Here is a 16,214-nt window from a genome sequence, read left to right on the forward strand (position 1 = left end):
GCCCCAAGAAGGGCTGCAGCTGCGATTTCTTGAGATTGAGCGAAAAGCCCAGATTGTGCATTGTATTCATAAGAGCATGGGAAGTGCAGTGCACCGCTTCCGGAGATGAAGCCCTGACGAGCCAGTTGTTGACGTACGGGCATGTGTCGTGGCCCTGAGGAGGGCTGCCACTGCATTCATCAATCTGGTTAAGACCCTGGCGGCCAAGTTGAGGCGGAAGGGAAGCACCTTTTATTGGAAATGGCAGCCCATGATCCTGAATCGTTGAAAAGAACGATGAGGCTGCCAAATTGGGACGTGTAAGTACGCATCCTTCAGATCCAGGGAGGACATCCAGTCTCCCTTGCACAATGTCTCTATTAAAGCTGGTGTAACCATCTTGAATTTTTGTAGCGGTAGGGAAGAGGTTGTGGGTGAAAAGCTTCAGCACAACTCTCAGGTCCGCCTGGTTCTTTTTCTGAATGGCGAAAATCCTGGCGTAGAAGCCCAAACCTCACTGGGAGGCTATTGACGAGCGACCGGATCTCCGCCACAAGAGTTGCAGTCCCAATCTGTGGGAGTGGAGGGGAAGAGGAAGGAGTGGCTGGTATCGGTAGGTGGTAACCCGTGGATACTACGGAGAGTATCCAGGGGTCGCGAAATTCTGGTGCCAGAAGTGTGCATGGAGAGCAAGCCTGCCCCCCACTGGAGACGCATGGGGACTTGTGCCGGAGGCTGCAGCGGAGGCTGATACGGAACCGCCTGCACTATCGGTTGGGGGGCCGGAGCGGACGGCGGAGGCTGCAAATGGGCCAGGGGTGCTTGTACTGGGACCTGTGGCACCGGAGCCATTGGCAGGAGCACGTCTCTGATGGCGTCCCTGAGGAAGACCCCCATCCGAGGAGATTTCACAAGCCCGAGGAACCTTTCGAAAAATCTGCCCTCACAGGCCAGAGGGGTTGTAGGTGATATTGATGGGGTAGCGGGCAGCTGCTGGAGCTGTTGCGTGCCCTTCCCATACCGATGCAGCGGGAACCTGCCCTGCGCAAATGAAGGATAGGCTGTAGGCCACATACCTGGTTGACACCAGTCCCACCTTGACACTCGTTGCATCACCTGCTCCCTTCCTTGCAGTATCGGGCGGTGGTCTAATGTCTGGCACGGCGGCCATCTTGTAGAGCTGCCTTCCACGTGCCAGCGTCATGTTGCTTGGCTTACTGGGCCCAGCCTCATCCAGGACTCTCGAGTGTGGATCATGAGGCCTACCCTGCTCCTCAGGCCTGTTAGATGTTTCACCCTTGGGGGATCTGCCCGTTACAGCTGCATATAGGCGCCCCGTCTGACATGTTGCCGGTACTAGGGCATGGCCCCTCGGGTGAAGACCCGGTAAAAGAACCTTACGGTCCCTCAGCATGGTCACCGGGAGGATGCACTGAGCCCTCGGCCTGCCGGCCGGTAGCGGACCTAGCCTCGGTGCTCGTGCTGGTATGAGAACCTAAACGGTTCCTCCCGCGCAGGCGAGTCCCTGGAGAGGAGTCTCCCTTGTGCGGTGCGCTGGAAAAGAGTGACCCTACCTTGGGCCTGGATCGATGATTGACAAAGTCCTTCAGGTCCTCTGGAGGCGATCTCTGGAAGAGCTCCCTCAACGTGGCAAATCTGTTCTTCAGAGACCTTGAGGAAAGCGCGGTACACGCTTGCCAGCCTTGGTCTGGGCCAAGGCAACGTAGGCAGAGGGCGTGGTGGTCTGAAGTTGGAAAGAGCCAGTCGCAGGACGGACACCTGCTGAACACTGTAGAAGTCGACATGTGCCTGAGAGGAGCGTGACGCCTGAGGACTGAGTACCTATATGATAAAAAGACAAAAAGACGGAAGTTAAGAAGTATCCGCACATGGAATTACTTGGCCAAAGCCAAACCCAGGAGCGCTGGTGAATTTGGCCCCTTCCCGTTGACACGGAAAAGGGGACCGAGGTGTGGCGCCAGAGGGCGGAGGCAGGGCAGCGCATGCTCCCAGGGCTGCACACCCCCGCACCTCAATTTAAAGGGGTAGATGTTTTTTTTCTGGTGAAAAAGGTTCCGTCTCCTGGCCGTAGGAAGGGATGCCCATGCAGTATGGAGGAAAGGGGACAGGACGTAAGAGTAGGGATAGTATTACTAGCACGCCCTGTCGATGTCCATTTTCAAAACGCAAAAACAAGAATGCAATACTCCATACCTACCACTAGATGTTGGCCTATACACAGCATGTGATTCTAAGATCCACGAGTCTCAGAAATGTATTTCGAACATTTGTTGTGTGGTGTATTGTGTATTTTTAAGGGATTCATTGTAATTTGGTACAATGCCATCCCTTGCTAGGGATGAAGGTTCACTGCTTTGCTACGTTACTAATCTAGAGAGTTTTGGTCCAACTTGCAAGGCGCCCTGTTATAGGATAGAACTCACACACACCACCCGAGGACTCTTGAAAAATCTCCTCAGTAACTACGTAGAAAGAACACCTCTCCCCCACATTGGAAAACGTGCGCTCTCAGCAGAGTGACTGTTTTCTGTTGGTGTGGCAACCTGGACTTGTTACTGCAACCTACACCATAACAGGAAGCATCTCCTTCAGAGTTAGATAAAAAGGAACCACAAAGGAGGCACAGTATTTGCATTTTTTATAGCAAAGATTAGGTCATTCTCTTGAAGCAGCTGCCACTTACTGATTCAAAAAACAATAAGTGTTCATATCCAGTGCAGGTTTCTAGGGCAAAAGCTTACTCTAATTGGAGCAAGATTTTCTTTCTCTGTGTGACAATAAATCTTTTCAATGTGATGCTCTGCAGCCAGCAAAAAAAAAAAAAAAAAAAAAAAAAAAAAAAAAAACAGCATGTGTCCCTGAAAAGGAACAGTAAAAGTGTAGCGTTCCAAAACGTGGCTGCTCCAAGGCACAGGGCGTGGGCTTATTTAACAGTAGGCAAAACAAAATGCTATGCCGTTTGAAAATGACTGCAGGATTGCATAACATTTCTCCAACTACTCCGCCCGCAAAAAATGGGGAACTCGGCTGGGTGCGCATTAGCACAAGCCAGCGGCATGTGCTCTCAATATATGCGCGCAGTGCTGGTCATTGGGCCAGCTTTTGTCGGATCAGAGATCCGGCACCAGATGTGTAGCCGGATCTCGGGATCTGGCCAGAGTCAGCCTCTCAAGCCCATGAACCGTGCTGTAAAAAAGAAAAAGAAAAAAAAAAAAAGCGTCCGCGACGGCAGCATTGCACAATGAAAGGAATCAGTTGTACATGTAGCGAGCATTGTGCTTTACACACCAGTGCCAATGCCGGCGGTAAAAGGTAATGCTCCCCTTTTTTTGGCACAACAAAATGAGCCAGGGCTCATCAAGGGGGCGTGGCCTAACTGAAAGGAGGCCTGCTGGCCCGTTAGGCTACTCCCCGCCCCCCCCCAAAAGCCCCGCCTCAATGGGCTACTGGCACCCCTGCCAGGCAACCTTTTGTAGTGATCAACACCCTCTCCCCATAGGGGAGAGGGTGTTGATCTCTGCATTTATTTTCTATAGGCTTGCCTGGCAGGGGACAGGGCCTCGCCTATTCAGCCTTAATGGTGGCACTGCCCCTTGCCAGCTGGGTAGGGGCAGCGTCACCATTAAGGCTGAAAGGGTGAGGCCGCTGGAAGCTGAGGCCGTTTTCCTGAAAACTCGCGAGTTTGTCTTCAGGAAAACGGCCTCAGCTTCCAGCGGCCTCATGTTTTCTCCATAATGGTGGCGCCGGACCACGGGCATCTCCTGCTTAAAGGGATGCCTCGCAGGTGCAGCGCCACCATTATGGCTGAAAGGCATTTTTTTCTGGAGCCTGAAATCTTTCGCCCACGAGCGAGAGCTTCAGAAAAAAATCCTTTTCGTGTAGTGGCTGGGGCTGGCAGGGGAGATTAGTGGGCCCCACAGGGCCCCGCCTCAAATCGAAATTTCGGAGCCTGCCGGGGATGAGCCCCGACAGGCCCCGTCCCACTTAAAGCCCTGGCCGGTGGTAAAAGGCAATGGCGCTTTTTTTACTTTCTTTAAGTATTTATCTGATCGGATGGCCACTACAACCCGCCCCCTCTAGAACCCGCCCCTTCTGCCCCCCCCACCCCCCAACTCCTCCCCCACCCCGGCACTTGTGGGATCCCCCACCACATTTTTTCCATTTCCACCACTGTATGCGCGTATAGTATAGCTTTTGGTCTGAGCAGATTAAGAATCATGTTTCGGCTCCACTACCAGCTAGCAGTATTCTCTTAATGATTGTTAAGATAAAACAACGGAGTGGAAGAAAGCTCTGCGGGCAAAGGAAACGGGCCGACCAATGGGGAGGAAACATACAGCAATTAAAGCAGAGAATGTTCTGTTTTTTCAGCACAATTTTTCTCATCAAAACATTAGGGACTTTGCTATCTGGAGCCATCATAAGCCATATTGTAAACTATTCGTTCGGCTTTGCATTTGGGAGATACTAAAATATTCTTAAAAAGCCCAAGTCAAGGCCATCAACAAGGGACTATTTGTTAATGGTAAGCCTCTGAGTTATTTTAAATGTACATTGTAAACATGTAGGAGACAGCCACATTCAAGAGGAGGCACATGAAGGCTTGACAGTGACTTAGAAACCTAGAATTAGCCCACCTTAAGTGTCAGGCTACACAGGCTTGTAAGCCTATCATGGAGGAAGGCAGAGGCCAGAAGATAATGGCACCCATGCTATACATTAACTGGATTTCCAAACCAAATGTTAAACTCCTCTTGGGCATAACACAGAAAAGAGTGAAATAGTAACAGAGTTGCACGTTCCTAGTGTCTGGAGTACAAAAACATACATACAATTCAAATTGACCTTTTAATGATCAGTGTGATGGTGGACATGCCTTTTGAGGGACAGGGCCTCCCAGTCCTTGTCCTACCACCTGTGTGTGTTTTATGTACGTCTTGTGCCACGGAGGTCCAGGTTGCACCTCTGGCAGTGGAGCGCTTCATTTTTCCTTTCTGTGAACACCCCTTGGTACCCGTATTGCACCCATGGGTGGGGGTACACCGGTGTATCCCCAGTGTATGTTTTTGGGCACATGTGTATTATTGATATTTTATTTCTATCGTGCTTGTACACACGTGTTTCAGAGCGCGACAGGGCAAGGGAGGGAGGGGAACAGGGGAAAACAAAACAACGATCTTACTAGGCTCAGTGACATTGAGAACACTCAAGTGCATGGGAGAGGGGGAGAGGAGAAGTGCATGGAAGGGGGTAGAAGTGGAAAGTGCGGAGCAAAGAAGAAACAAATAATAATAAATAATAAAGGCAACAAACAGTGGTAGTGCAGCCAGCAAGTGGCAAGTGCTGGGTTTAAGGCAGCAGACAGGGTAGGTCTGATACATGTAGGAAGAAAAAGGGGGATGGGAAACTGTATGGGTACAGATACAGACCCCAGTGCAAGGGGTGGCCCGGACGCAGTGCAGGTGGATGGCAGGGTGAGCAGGTACGTAGGCCCGGAGGACAGAGGGTGGCCAGCTGCATGGTGCCAAGAGAGAACAGATCAGCAGGGGAGAGGGGGAGCAAAGGTAGAAGCAAAGAGGAAGGTCTTCAGGCGTTTCCGGAACTGGAGATGGTTCTCCTCAAGTTTTAGAGTGGCAGCAGAGGCCCCAGCCAAAGATGGAGATCTACCCCAACTCGTTTCTTTGAAACACGACTGACCCTGAGGGAGTTCAAGGTAGAGGAGTGAAGAGCTTGAGAGGGGAGGTATTTGCGGAGGGATAGCTGAAGGTATATTGGACCCAGGCCCAAGAAAGCCTTGCGGACAATGCAGAGGGTTTTGAATTTAATCCTTGCATCCGCTGGGAGCCAATGGAGAGATTTCAGAGCTGGAGAGATACGATCCCAAGGCTTGAGGCCAAGGACAAGTCTTGCAGTCCTGTTCTGGATTAGTTGCAGAGGGTGGAGAGTAGAGGCAGGTAGATTTAGAAAGAGGCTGTTACAATAATACAACCCAGAGAGAACCAGAGCTTGGAAGACAGTGAGCTTCTGGGGGAAGGAGAGGAAAGGCAGAGTACCTCTGAGGAGGTGCAGTAGGAAGTTTGACTTTTTGTAGCTATCAGAGATGTGGGCGGAGAAGGAAAGTGTGGAGTCAAAGATGACCCTGAGGTTCTTAGCCTCGCAGGTGTGGGTAGGAGGAGGGCCAAAGGAAGCTGGCCAGAGAGTCAGGGGAAAGGATGGTGAAGGTGTGCCGATGAGGAGGATCGCTGTCTTGCTGGCATTCAGACAAAGATCATTGGCGGTACACCAAGCATGAATGGCAGTTAGGCAATCAGAGATCAGAGAGGGAGAGGAGGTGGCAGAGGGCAGCCTGAAAATGAGTTGAGTGTCGTCGGCATAGCACTGGAAATTTGAGCAGAAAATGGTAATGCAGTGGGCGAGAGTTGCCAGGTATTGGTTGAAAAGCCAGGGCGAGAGGTTAGACCACTGGGGAACACCACAGGTAGAGAGGAAGATGATAGGACGGACGCAAGTTGGACCTGGGAGGGTTGACCAGAGAGGAAAGAGGTCAGCCAGGCCAGAGCCTGATCAGTGATACCCAGGTTATCACGGAGACGGTTGAGCAGGATGGTACGGTTGAATGTGTCGAAGGCAGAAGAGAGATCGAGTAGGATGAGGACAGAGGGAATGTTAGAGTCAAGGTTGGAGAGCAGATCTTCAGATGTTCAGGAGAGCAGTTTCCGTGCTTCTGTCAGCTCTGAAGCCAGACTGGTGGTCATGGAGACAACCAACAGAATTGGAATGACGGTTAAGCTGAGAGATGGCCAGCTTTTCCAGGAGTTTGTCCAGAAAGGGAGTAATGGAAATTGTGCGATAGTTAGCCGGACAAGAAGGATCAGCTGTGGGTTTCTTGAGGTATTACCCACAGAGCAGGGTATGGGCAGCTACATACTGACTTGACAGTGGCTCCGAGTGTCCTCCACTTTTGGGACACCCAGCCCCTGCCATAAGAATCAATGGATTTGTAAACAAAGGCAAGATGGCCACTGTAGCCACTTGGTTTCTATTGCCTGTACCCCTTCTTTCCCAAAGTCCTGGGAGGTTGTGAATCTGTCCCCTTCTCCCCGACTGGCTGTTGGGTGGAAGGACCAACAATGTGTCTGGGGCGGCCTCCTGCCAGACTGGTTGGAGCCTTCCCAGAGACTGTGTTGTGGGTAAACCCTTGGGGTGGGACCCGTATGAATGGAGTATGAAGTCACTCACATTCTGTGTTGTGGGTGTCTGCTTTTGGCTGTGCGATACAATGCCTGGGCCAGCCCTGACTGAAACTGGAGTGAATGCAGGATAGTGCTCTGAAAGGCTGAGTGCTTACTCCAATCCAAATTCTGTGTTATGGGTGTCTGGTTTTGAGGGAATGGTCTGAATGCCCGATTAGTTGCCTGCCTGCATGAATATACTTGTGTATGATTGGCTGATTGAGCCTGGCTCAGCTGGAGTGAATGGGCAACACATGTGTATAATAAAGAGGGACACCTCACTAGTACCCTGGAAGCTAGTCCTGTGAACCTGCCATCCAGAGAAGGGGTTTTTGTGAGTCCAGAAAAGGAGTGCCTGGACATACTGATCCGAAGAAGTCCAGTTGTGTCACGCAGGCTCCAGAGGACTGTTTGTGACCGCTGGAAGCCAGATTGCTGCGTATCACCCAGAAGAGGGGGTACCCTGGCATAGTGCTGCTGGACAATCATGAAAAATAAAGTGTCCTCAATTAATAGACACTTTCTTCTCCTGCACACCTCATATACTGACAACAGGGCTCAGTCAATAGCTAATAAAGCTCAAAGGTATTAAGTGTTTATTCTGGTTTATAGACTGTGGGTCTCATAATAAATCTCATCATATGCCAATTTTAGTAAATAATAAACAATGTATTCTTGATATTCAAAAAGAGGGGTTCAACAATAGAGATACAAATATAGTAAAAAGAACTGGACACGTTTCAGGAGATAAAATCCCTTCATCAGGAGCAAAAATTCATAGAGTTCAGATACTTGGTTCAGCCTTCTAGCTTCAACCTTCCTATTGAATATAGAAAGTAAATTAGACACTATACTCAGTGGCAGATTATTCTTGAGATGTAAGGAATGCTAACTTGCATAGTGGAGTGTATTATTAACATCTGTAGGTTTGCAGTAAATAGATATGAGTTTGTTGTAATTTGGAATTAAGACATCAAGAAAATTAACAGAGTACCTACATCCATTGGTCTTGCATTCCTGATGTTCCAAGATGTGCTCGGTTTCAAAAGCATACACAAATAAGTTTGCGTAAGCACAGGCCATATTTATGTATGCTTTCGAAACGTGCTGCACGTCATTATTTAGTCGGCCATTTTGGTTTACAGAACGTGCTTGCCCTGAAACAAAGTAGACCGCTCTGGAACTTTACCACAGGCGAGTCTGTTAAACACAATACATTACAAGTGGCAACCTTTATGAGCATTACAGAGGACTAAGCTTAGACTTTACTCTTACATTTGCTTCCCTCTAGATAAACAGGCCAGGATCTCATTTCCTCTTGCCCACATCCTTCTTAGTCACAATGCCTTACCTTAGGTGTTGTTGAAACTATGAGGCGAGAGATTTCTTGAGCATATTCCAAATGTGTCAGCATTCCGCTCAAATTAACCTTAATATAGCTCACTAGGGTATTTATGTTGTTTTTAGATTTTCTGCACTAAAAGAAAGAATAGCACAGCTCTGCTTATAGCAAGTTATACACCTGCAAATTCCGCTCCATACAACCTTGCTCGATACTTTGAGGTATGCATTTTGAATCGATGCACTATACATTGTGGTATTGAGATCAACAACCAGCAGTGGTAGACATTATCTTGTCATATATTTCCAGATTGGAGGACTAAGAATTGGCCCTTGATGAGGAAATCAGATTGAGAAGACTAGTTGGTTCCCTATAAACAGAATATTATCTCCTGACATCTATTTAGGTGATCTTCCAAATACATACACAGATATAATTTTTAGAAAACAAACGTATAATCTAAGAACTAGAAGAAAAATGACCATAATGTCTAATTTACTTTCTAGATACAATAGGAAGGTTGACTGACCCAAGTATCTGAACGGTCAGTGACATGGGAAGGTTTGGAACAGGATCCACATTAGCTACAAGGCGACTCTGGCGTGGGAGCGTATTGACTGTAGCAGGGTGTTGGTGAAAATGTAAAATGCTTTAATTGCAGGCATATGCACAAAATGGAGGACTGGGCTCAGACCCAGGATAAGACAGAGGGTCTTGCTCAATAGAGATTTAATTTGGAATGTTGAGGGCAGGTTGGATGTTCTGACTGTTTCCAACTTCCTTTCATCATCTTTCCTGGAAGAGTCAAGGCATGAATTTATGAAGCTCCCCTTTGAGGCCTACATCTAGAAGAAACTTGACAACCTAGAAGCAGAAAACTTTTGGGAAGAAGAACAGGTTAAGGACAGAAAAGACTGTTTAAATATGTAAATAGTTGTTTTGAAATAAACATATCTGCTCAGTTGCATGCAGCACCTCGTCCGTGGAGCGATAGGTCACAGAGGTTTCTGTGTGGCTTCCAAAAGATTGAAGGGTTGCCTGCGGTGTAGAAAAACATTGCTCTGTGGCCACGAACAGAACGGCAGGCTTATCACCGCTCTGAGTGAGGAACACTGAGAACAACATTAAGGAAGTCACACTCATTGCGCGCAGTGGTCAAATTAAGGCAAAAGGATTTTTATGTGCTGCGTAATACTTGCCAGCTTACCGATACAACCCGACTTGTCGGGATGCACAGCAAGTTTTACCTTGGTTGCTTGTCCGTGGCTACCCCATAGAGAACCTTGGCTGGGGTGCACTGTGCTCCTAACCCAACCATACAGAGGGCAGAAGTACAGATACCTCCCTCCAGTCTTTACAATCAGAAAAAGCTATGACCTACAGGGCTACATGAAATGATTCATTATGAATGTTTGTTAAAGAGTGAAAAAAGATGGATGGTTGAGTGCGACTACAATTAGGTTGGTTGCATTTTTTCTGTCCGATATCCTGAAGGCGTACAAATTACAGTGCAAATATCCACCGGACGGTGTGCATGCTCAACTCTTCAGGGGCAAATCAACATCCACTGCCTTTCAGAGACACATTCCTTTGCAGGATATTAGAAAGGTGGCACCTGGGCCACTCCACATTCCTGCTGTAAACACCAGGCTCTCGGCTATAGCTCGAGGAACGACGATGCTTTCAGGCAAACGCTCTTGAGGAATCCTTACGCTAAATCATTTCCAGGCACCCTTTTTTCCTTACAGCTAGCGCAATAAAGTTATCATGATTTCATGATTTAAATAAAAAGCCAGTGATAAACAGGCCAGACGAGAGGGGCTTCTCTAGCTGATACTTCCTAAGAGGTCATGTGTTACTGATGAAGGCAGGCTTCAGACCACCGGAGAGTGACCATGCATTGTTCCACGTTACCGGCAACACAAAGGGCACCACCTTGCCAAGCTGCAGAGGTGCGACAGGCATCACTCCCCACAGGAAGGTCTCCATTGTGTCCAAGATGGAACATATTAGCGCTGCGCAGCAGACCTGCCTTCCAGCCATTGTGAAAGGCGACCCCTTCTGCTTGCTTAGCATGTTTCTGACATTAAGCAATGGGAAAATATTTGCTGGCTGCGGCTAGCCTACTTGACATCGTGCCAAGCCTGTAGAAACGTTTCTCGAGTGCAGAAGTTTAGATTTCAAAAGCACTCTTTTTCGTTCTTTAAACATTCAAAGCATGGAACAAATTGAAAAAGAAAGAAAATAAAAACGGGAGACGAGGCAGGTAATCAACATTTGTCCATTAGTGTGCGTGAGGGTGTGCATGCACTAGCATGTCACGCACATGTGCCCCGGTATTTTTTTTTAATTAAATGCAGTGCAGTGAATTCCTTGGATCAGTCCAAGGAGATGGAATGTAAGCTGTTTTAATTGGTGGGACTGTGTTTCGCGACATTTCAATATAACTTCTCCCAGATCTGTATCACGCTAACCCAACCACCTGGTGACAATTCCCAATTGGATTATGGGTTTTTGTACATCAATTTAACTCCTATTGAGAACATTGAATTTGAATGTAGTTTCTTGGAACTTGTTACTGGCGTCTATTGGTTTCAGTTGGTAATTTTCTTCAGCCAGTAGATTGGCTTCTATATGTCTAGATAAAAAAAACAGGTGGCAATGGCCAACAATCCATTCAGTATGCTTCAATGTGGTTTGGGGGTCAACCTCATATGTAATGGCGCATTCACTGGCAATGATCTCCTTTACTCTCAAGCTCAATGTCATACATGCACAGATACCGGCGGCAGAAAAGGACCATCCAAAAGTCTTGCCTGCCACCATTTTATTGCCAGCCGTAACTCGTGTGTCCAGTCCTTATTTTGGTCTGATGCTAGTATTACTACCAGTGCAAAGAGGACAGCTCTCCTGCTTTTTAAATTTAGTGGGTGTTGGGCAGGGTGACTAATGTTGCCCAGACTGAGATGCTTCCAGGCATCTTTGCATATAAAGACCCTGGTACAGAAAACGCCATGTACAAGGAGAACACCATCCACATGCAATACATCAATAAGTGGCATTGATTGCACAAGTGACATTAAGCAACAAACTATATCCCATGCTTCCTGCATAAACTGATATTACATAAAGAGACTTGGTACTCTGAGCGTGCAATGGCAGACTTTCTCTACCGGCATCTAGTAAAAAGGACAATCCACTTATATGCACGGGGTTATTCCTCATGAAAATGATGGATGTTCCAGTTGGTCCAGCACAAGGGCCAGTTACAGAACTTGTGGCGGGAGTAATGCACCTACTGACCTATGTAGGGAATTGGTGTACATTTTGAGCATATCTCCATCTCCCCAAGCGCAATTGCCCCAAGGGTAAATCCTACCAATACAGCTGGCTAATGAAACCTATTTACCACCTTATTAATGCAATAACCACATGACGAGGGAAAGTATGAAGTGGCCTTACAGTCTGCTAAAACTAAACACAAACTAGCAGCAATGACAGGAAGCGCCCAGGCCGATTAGTTGACTTCTGAAGTGCAAACCTGGTTTTGTTTGGCAAACATGATGCCAATATGCTAGCAATCTACCAACTGGATGATGCATATCTTACCATACCAGGAAGGTGGTCTCCAAATGATTTGTTCACATTATGGAATAAAAAGGGGAATCCTTTTGAACGTAAAGAGGTTTCAATTGTTAAATGTGTATCCCCACGGCCTGGTGGTAGAATGAATTAAACATAAATGTAAAATATCTAGTTTTATATAGTAGCTATGGGTAAATACGATTACAAAATGCCAAAATGCATCAGATGTCATTTCATCACCAAATGGTTTCCTGTGATTAATTCCACTGTCAGAGCTTTTGTGTGTTGCTGTCTGGGGAAGGGGGTTTCACCAACAACACATGTTGTGCCCAGACCTGGCTGCCTCTTTCTTCTCTTCTGGGAAGACTTGGCACCTTCCCAGGAGCACACGACATACCCTCATTGGGATAGGGTGGGAACTAGTGCTACTAAGGAATCTTTGCCACTACAATGTGGAAGTCGCACAGAGGGGTTGGGGTGGGGGGCTAGGGCGGATTGAATCTTATTGATGTTAGATAAAATGGCCCAGGAAAGGATTGGAGCACAGAAGGGCCCTGTCGTTATGAAAAATGCCTAGATTATGACTTTCTTTCTGAGACACCTCTTAAGTTCCTGCAGACAAGCTGCGCTCCCTCGGGTGGCAGCGCTGAACGACATAAATCAACATAACATATCAGGAGGCAAAACCCTTGTTACAGTAGCAAGGATTAGACCATTACACAAAGCTTGTAATGGACCAACCCAAGCAGCAAATTGACTACATAAGTGGATGAGAATCACTCCCTCTTTGATGAATCAACTATGAACTCATCTAGAGGAAGGATTTCACTGGTACCTTACTGGGACATCAGCCTGACCCAAGTCCCCAACAACTGGGTTGAAGATAAGAATCTCCAAGGATGGTGCAAGACACTCCCCAACCCACAGCAGAGGAAACATTGGAGTGACCTGCTGCTCGAAAGCCTGCCTGCTGCTGGAAAACTGGTACCAGGACTTTGCCTACTGGAAGTGGCACATTATTCCCTGGTAATCCTCCTGTCTGGAATGGTTTCCTTTGACACCCTGGACAGGGACTCCCAGCAACCCAGGATCAAATGAAGCAGCCTTGGGCTCACACCATTGCTTTGAATCACTAACAAGCCAGATCGACTCCTCTCTAGCAATTTCAAGCCAATGCAAATGACAACAGAGATGCCTTTGACATTCTTGGTTTTCAAAACACTTCGAGCTGCTGACTCGACATTGACAGCCTGTTCTCCAGTGCCACGACCCAGATCACTGCTACAGAACCACATCGAGTCATTGGACAAAGTCGAGCCGGCTGCCGCTGAATCACTCTGTCGAGCCCCATTAGAGTGTTGAACCACGAGGATCTACACATCTCTTCATATCCCAAGCTTTCTTCAAGCAGATTGCAGCTTGTCAAAGTGCACCATGAAACTACTCCCAGTCAAGCTAACTTGACTGTCTTAACGTGGACTCGACCCCGTGAAAAGCACCCAGAAGCCAAGCATGACAGCTTCAAGCCTACAGAAGAATAAAAGATCCAACAGTGGTTCTGTCCTGTGGCTTGGTTTTAAGGGCTCTAGTCGTAATTAAGACCCCATTCCATACCTTTTTAAAAAGGCATATACTTAAACCTGAACAGTGCTGCAAAGTCATTTACTTGCATATCCCTTTCTCTTTATACCCAGCGTGACCCTTGCAGCCAAAGGTCTGTATATTCATATTTCATTAAGGGAAGGGTTCTTATTGTATTTATTAGTTTGTCTGTCCTTTTAGAGGGATTAAAATATCTTTATTAATAGGACCTGGTCTTGGCATTTCTTTTATTTTGGTGCCACAGTACTATTGTAAATTTAGAGGCTTCTTTTATGGCTCACACCTTTTTCATGAGTATAAGTTGTACTTGGCCAATGCTGCACTAAAGAGGCAAAGGAGCTATACCATTCCTGTTCCCGTTTCACCTCTATTATTGAGATCACTGCAGGTTTAGTAGTAGTGTAAGGCTGAGTAGAAACCACTATTTACCCCTTTACTCGTGCACAGCATTTCCACGGCACATCTAGGAATGTGGCGTATCCCATGCTTGAGTGTGTGAACAGGATGTCTTCGTTATTTTAAAAAGGCATCTCTCCTGGGCCTAGGGACAGGTGGAAAGACGCACTGTGTGGTGCACTGATGCAGGCTGCGTTTACAGCGGCTGTCTGGAACTTGCCTTTTTTCGGACGTGGCAGCTTGCAGTGTTTTAAAGGGCCCGGATGTAGCCAGAAGGTAGCATGGTGCCTCCTGATAAAACAAACATGTGCACTAAGTACCCAACTAGCGTTTACTAGGTTTGTGCAACAAAGTAGTTGTTCACATATAGAAGGAACAACCATGGCTGCTTCAGGAATAGCAAGAATGCCCGTTAACATGTTTCCACTCAGAAAAATGAGAGTGAAAATCTGGAGTAGGAACTTCAAAATGCAGGACAGGATATATTTGACCAAGCTACGAGGTGTAGCGAAACACGTCATTCACTGCTGGCTCTCCGTTGTTTGTTGGCTGGGTGCGGGCTTCAAGCAATCACTTTTTGAATTATTTGCAACATTAAAGGAAATTTTAACTAACTGGACTGTGGTGCTGTCTTTTTGGCGTACCGGACTCTTACTCTTTACTTCGCGGTGTGGCTCAGGCCTACACTGATGCATTGGTGTAGGCAATTTTTGGATAGATATATATATTTATGTATATAAAATATAAATTTGGTGTATTACAAAATTAAAGAGTTTTATTTGTCGCACTACCCAATCGAAATCCCTCTTTCTCTCACACTCACCCAAACATTTAGACAATCTGTCAGATTCAGGCTCCAATTTAGTCACTACTCCTCATCCAGGGGCCTTATACTTACCTTTAATTGTTCATGCCCCTAAAAATATTTGAGTAAAAACTGATTATGTTTTTATCTGCAGTCGCTTCGCTTTAATAGAATGGTTTAGTTTAGGTAAGGAGGATTTTTGTTCCACTCCAGTAGTTGCTTGTCCTGGCAGGCCTTTTCTCCTACCTGTTCTAGCGAGCCATAACATTCTATAGCCCATATAATTGCCCCCGAGAAGACGCAGAACTTCCTTCCATACGCTACGGAAGCAGGAACAGAATGCTTCTTACATGCAGTCCCAACGCAAGCATCTGCATCATCGATTAGGCTGTCTGCAGCCTTGGTCCACACCATCTACGAACTTGCTCTCACTAAATACTCTCTCTCCAGATCTTTACGTTCCTCAGGCACCAACTCCGTGCGTCAAGCGCTTTGCTAAACAGCGAGCTGGTGGGTGATCGCTTTCCTCAGCAGGCTCCCTCCTATGGAGCAGCCTCCACCTTCCTCTTTGTCTTGAGCCGGATCTCTGCAACTTTCGGAAACTCAAGACTTTCCTTTTCACCTCGTCCTTCCCTTCCTCCCAGCCTCCTCTGCTAAACCCCACAGTTGCTGAGATTGGTGATGGCCAGGGCCCTTATGTGTCCTCTTGGGTCCTGGCCTCCCACACCCAATCGCCTTCAGTCTCCGCCCGCTCCCAGCACTTGCCTTGGCACCCACTGGCCTATGCCACCACAGGCCTGCACTTACATATTTATTGGCAGCTGACCACTCTCACCTAGGCACATGCAGGTGCTTACTCCCTAGCACTTCCCTCTTGGTACACCTAGCACTTACCCCCCCAAACCCCCACTCCCTCATCCCTCCTCTCTCTCTCTCTGCACTTGCACATTCTGAATGCTCACAAGGCCTACTAGGTCTGCCTCCATCTTTCATTGATATATTTGATTTTCATTCCCTTGATCCCTCCCTGTGGGCGCTTTGAAACACAATTTACTTGATGTAGAAGCGCCTTGCAAATGCACAATAAAATAAATAAAAACAGCATTCCCCGCATGGGATCCTGGGGAAGGCATAAGACATTCCCTGCATGTACTACCGAGGCAGGCACACAACGTTCCCTGCTCTTGCTGCAAAGGCAGGCTTTTGGTATTCCCTCCACTTGCTCCACTCGCAGGAAGAGGGAGTTTTCTCC

At 47.3% G+C, this 16,214-nt stretch overlaps 1 protein-coding gene across 8 annotated transcripts in view; it reads right to left on the minus strand.

Moving 5' to 3' along the window:
• The window catches only part of ATP6V0A1 (ATPase H+ transporting V0 subunit a1), a 359,698-nt gene that overhangs the window by 51,650 nt on the left and 291,834 nt on the right, over nt 1–16,214 (minus strand). The gene's annotated exons all lie outside the window — the stretch shown is intronic.

The sequence above is a fragment of the Ambystoma mexicanum genome, chromosome 13 (genome assembly GCF_040938575.1).
Source record: "Ambystoma mexicanum isolate Mex_15411 chromosome 13, UKY_AmexF1_1, whole genome shotgun sequence".
Classification (NCBI taxonomy): domain Eukaryota; kingdom Metazoa; phylum Chordata; class Amphibia; order Caudata; family Ambystomatidae; genus Ambystoma; species Ambystoma mexicanum.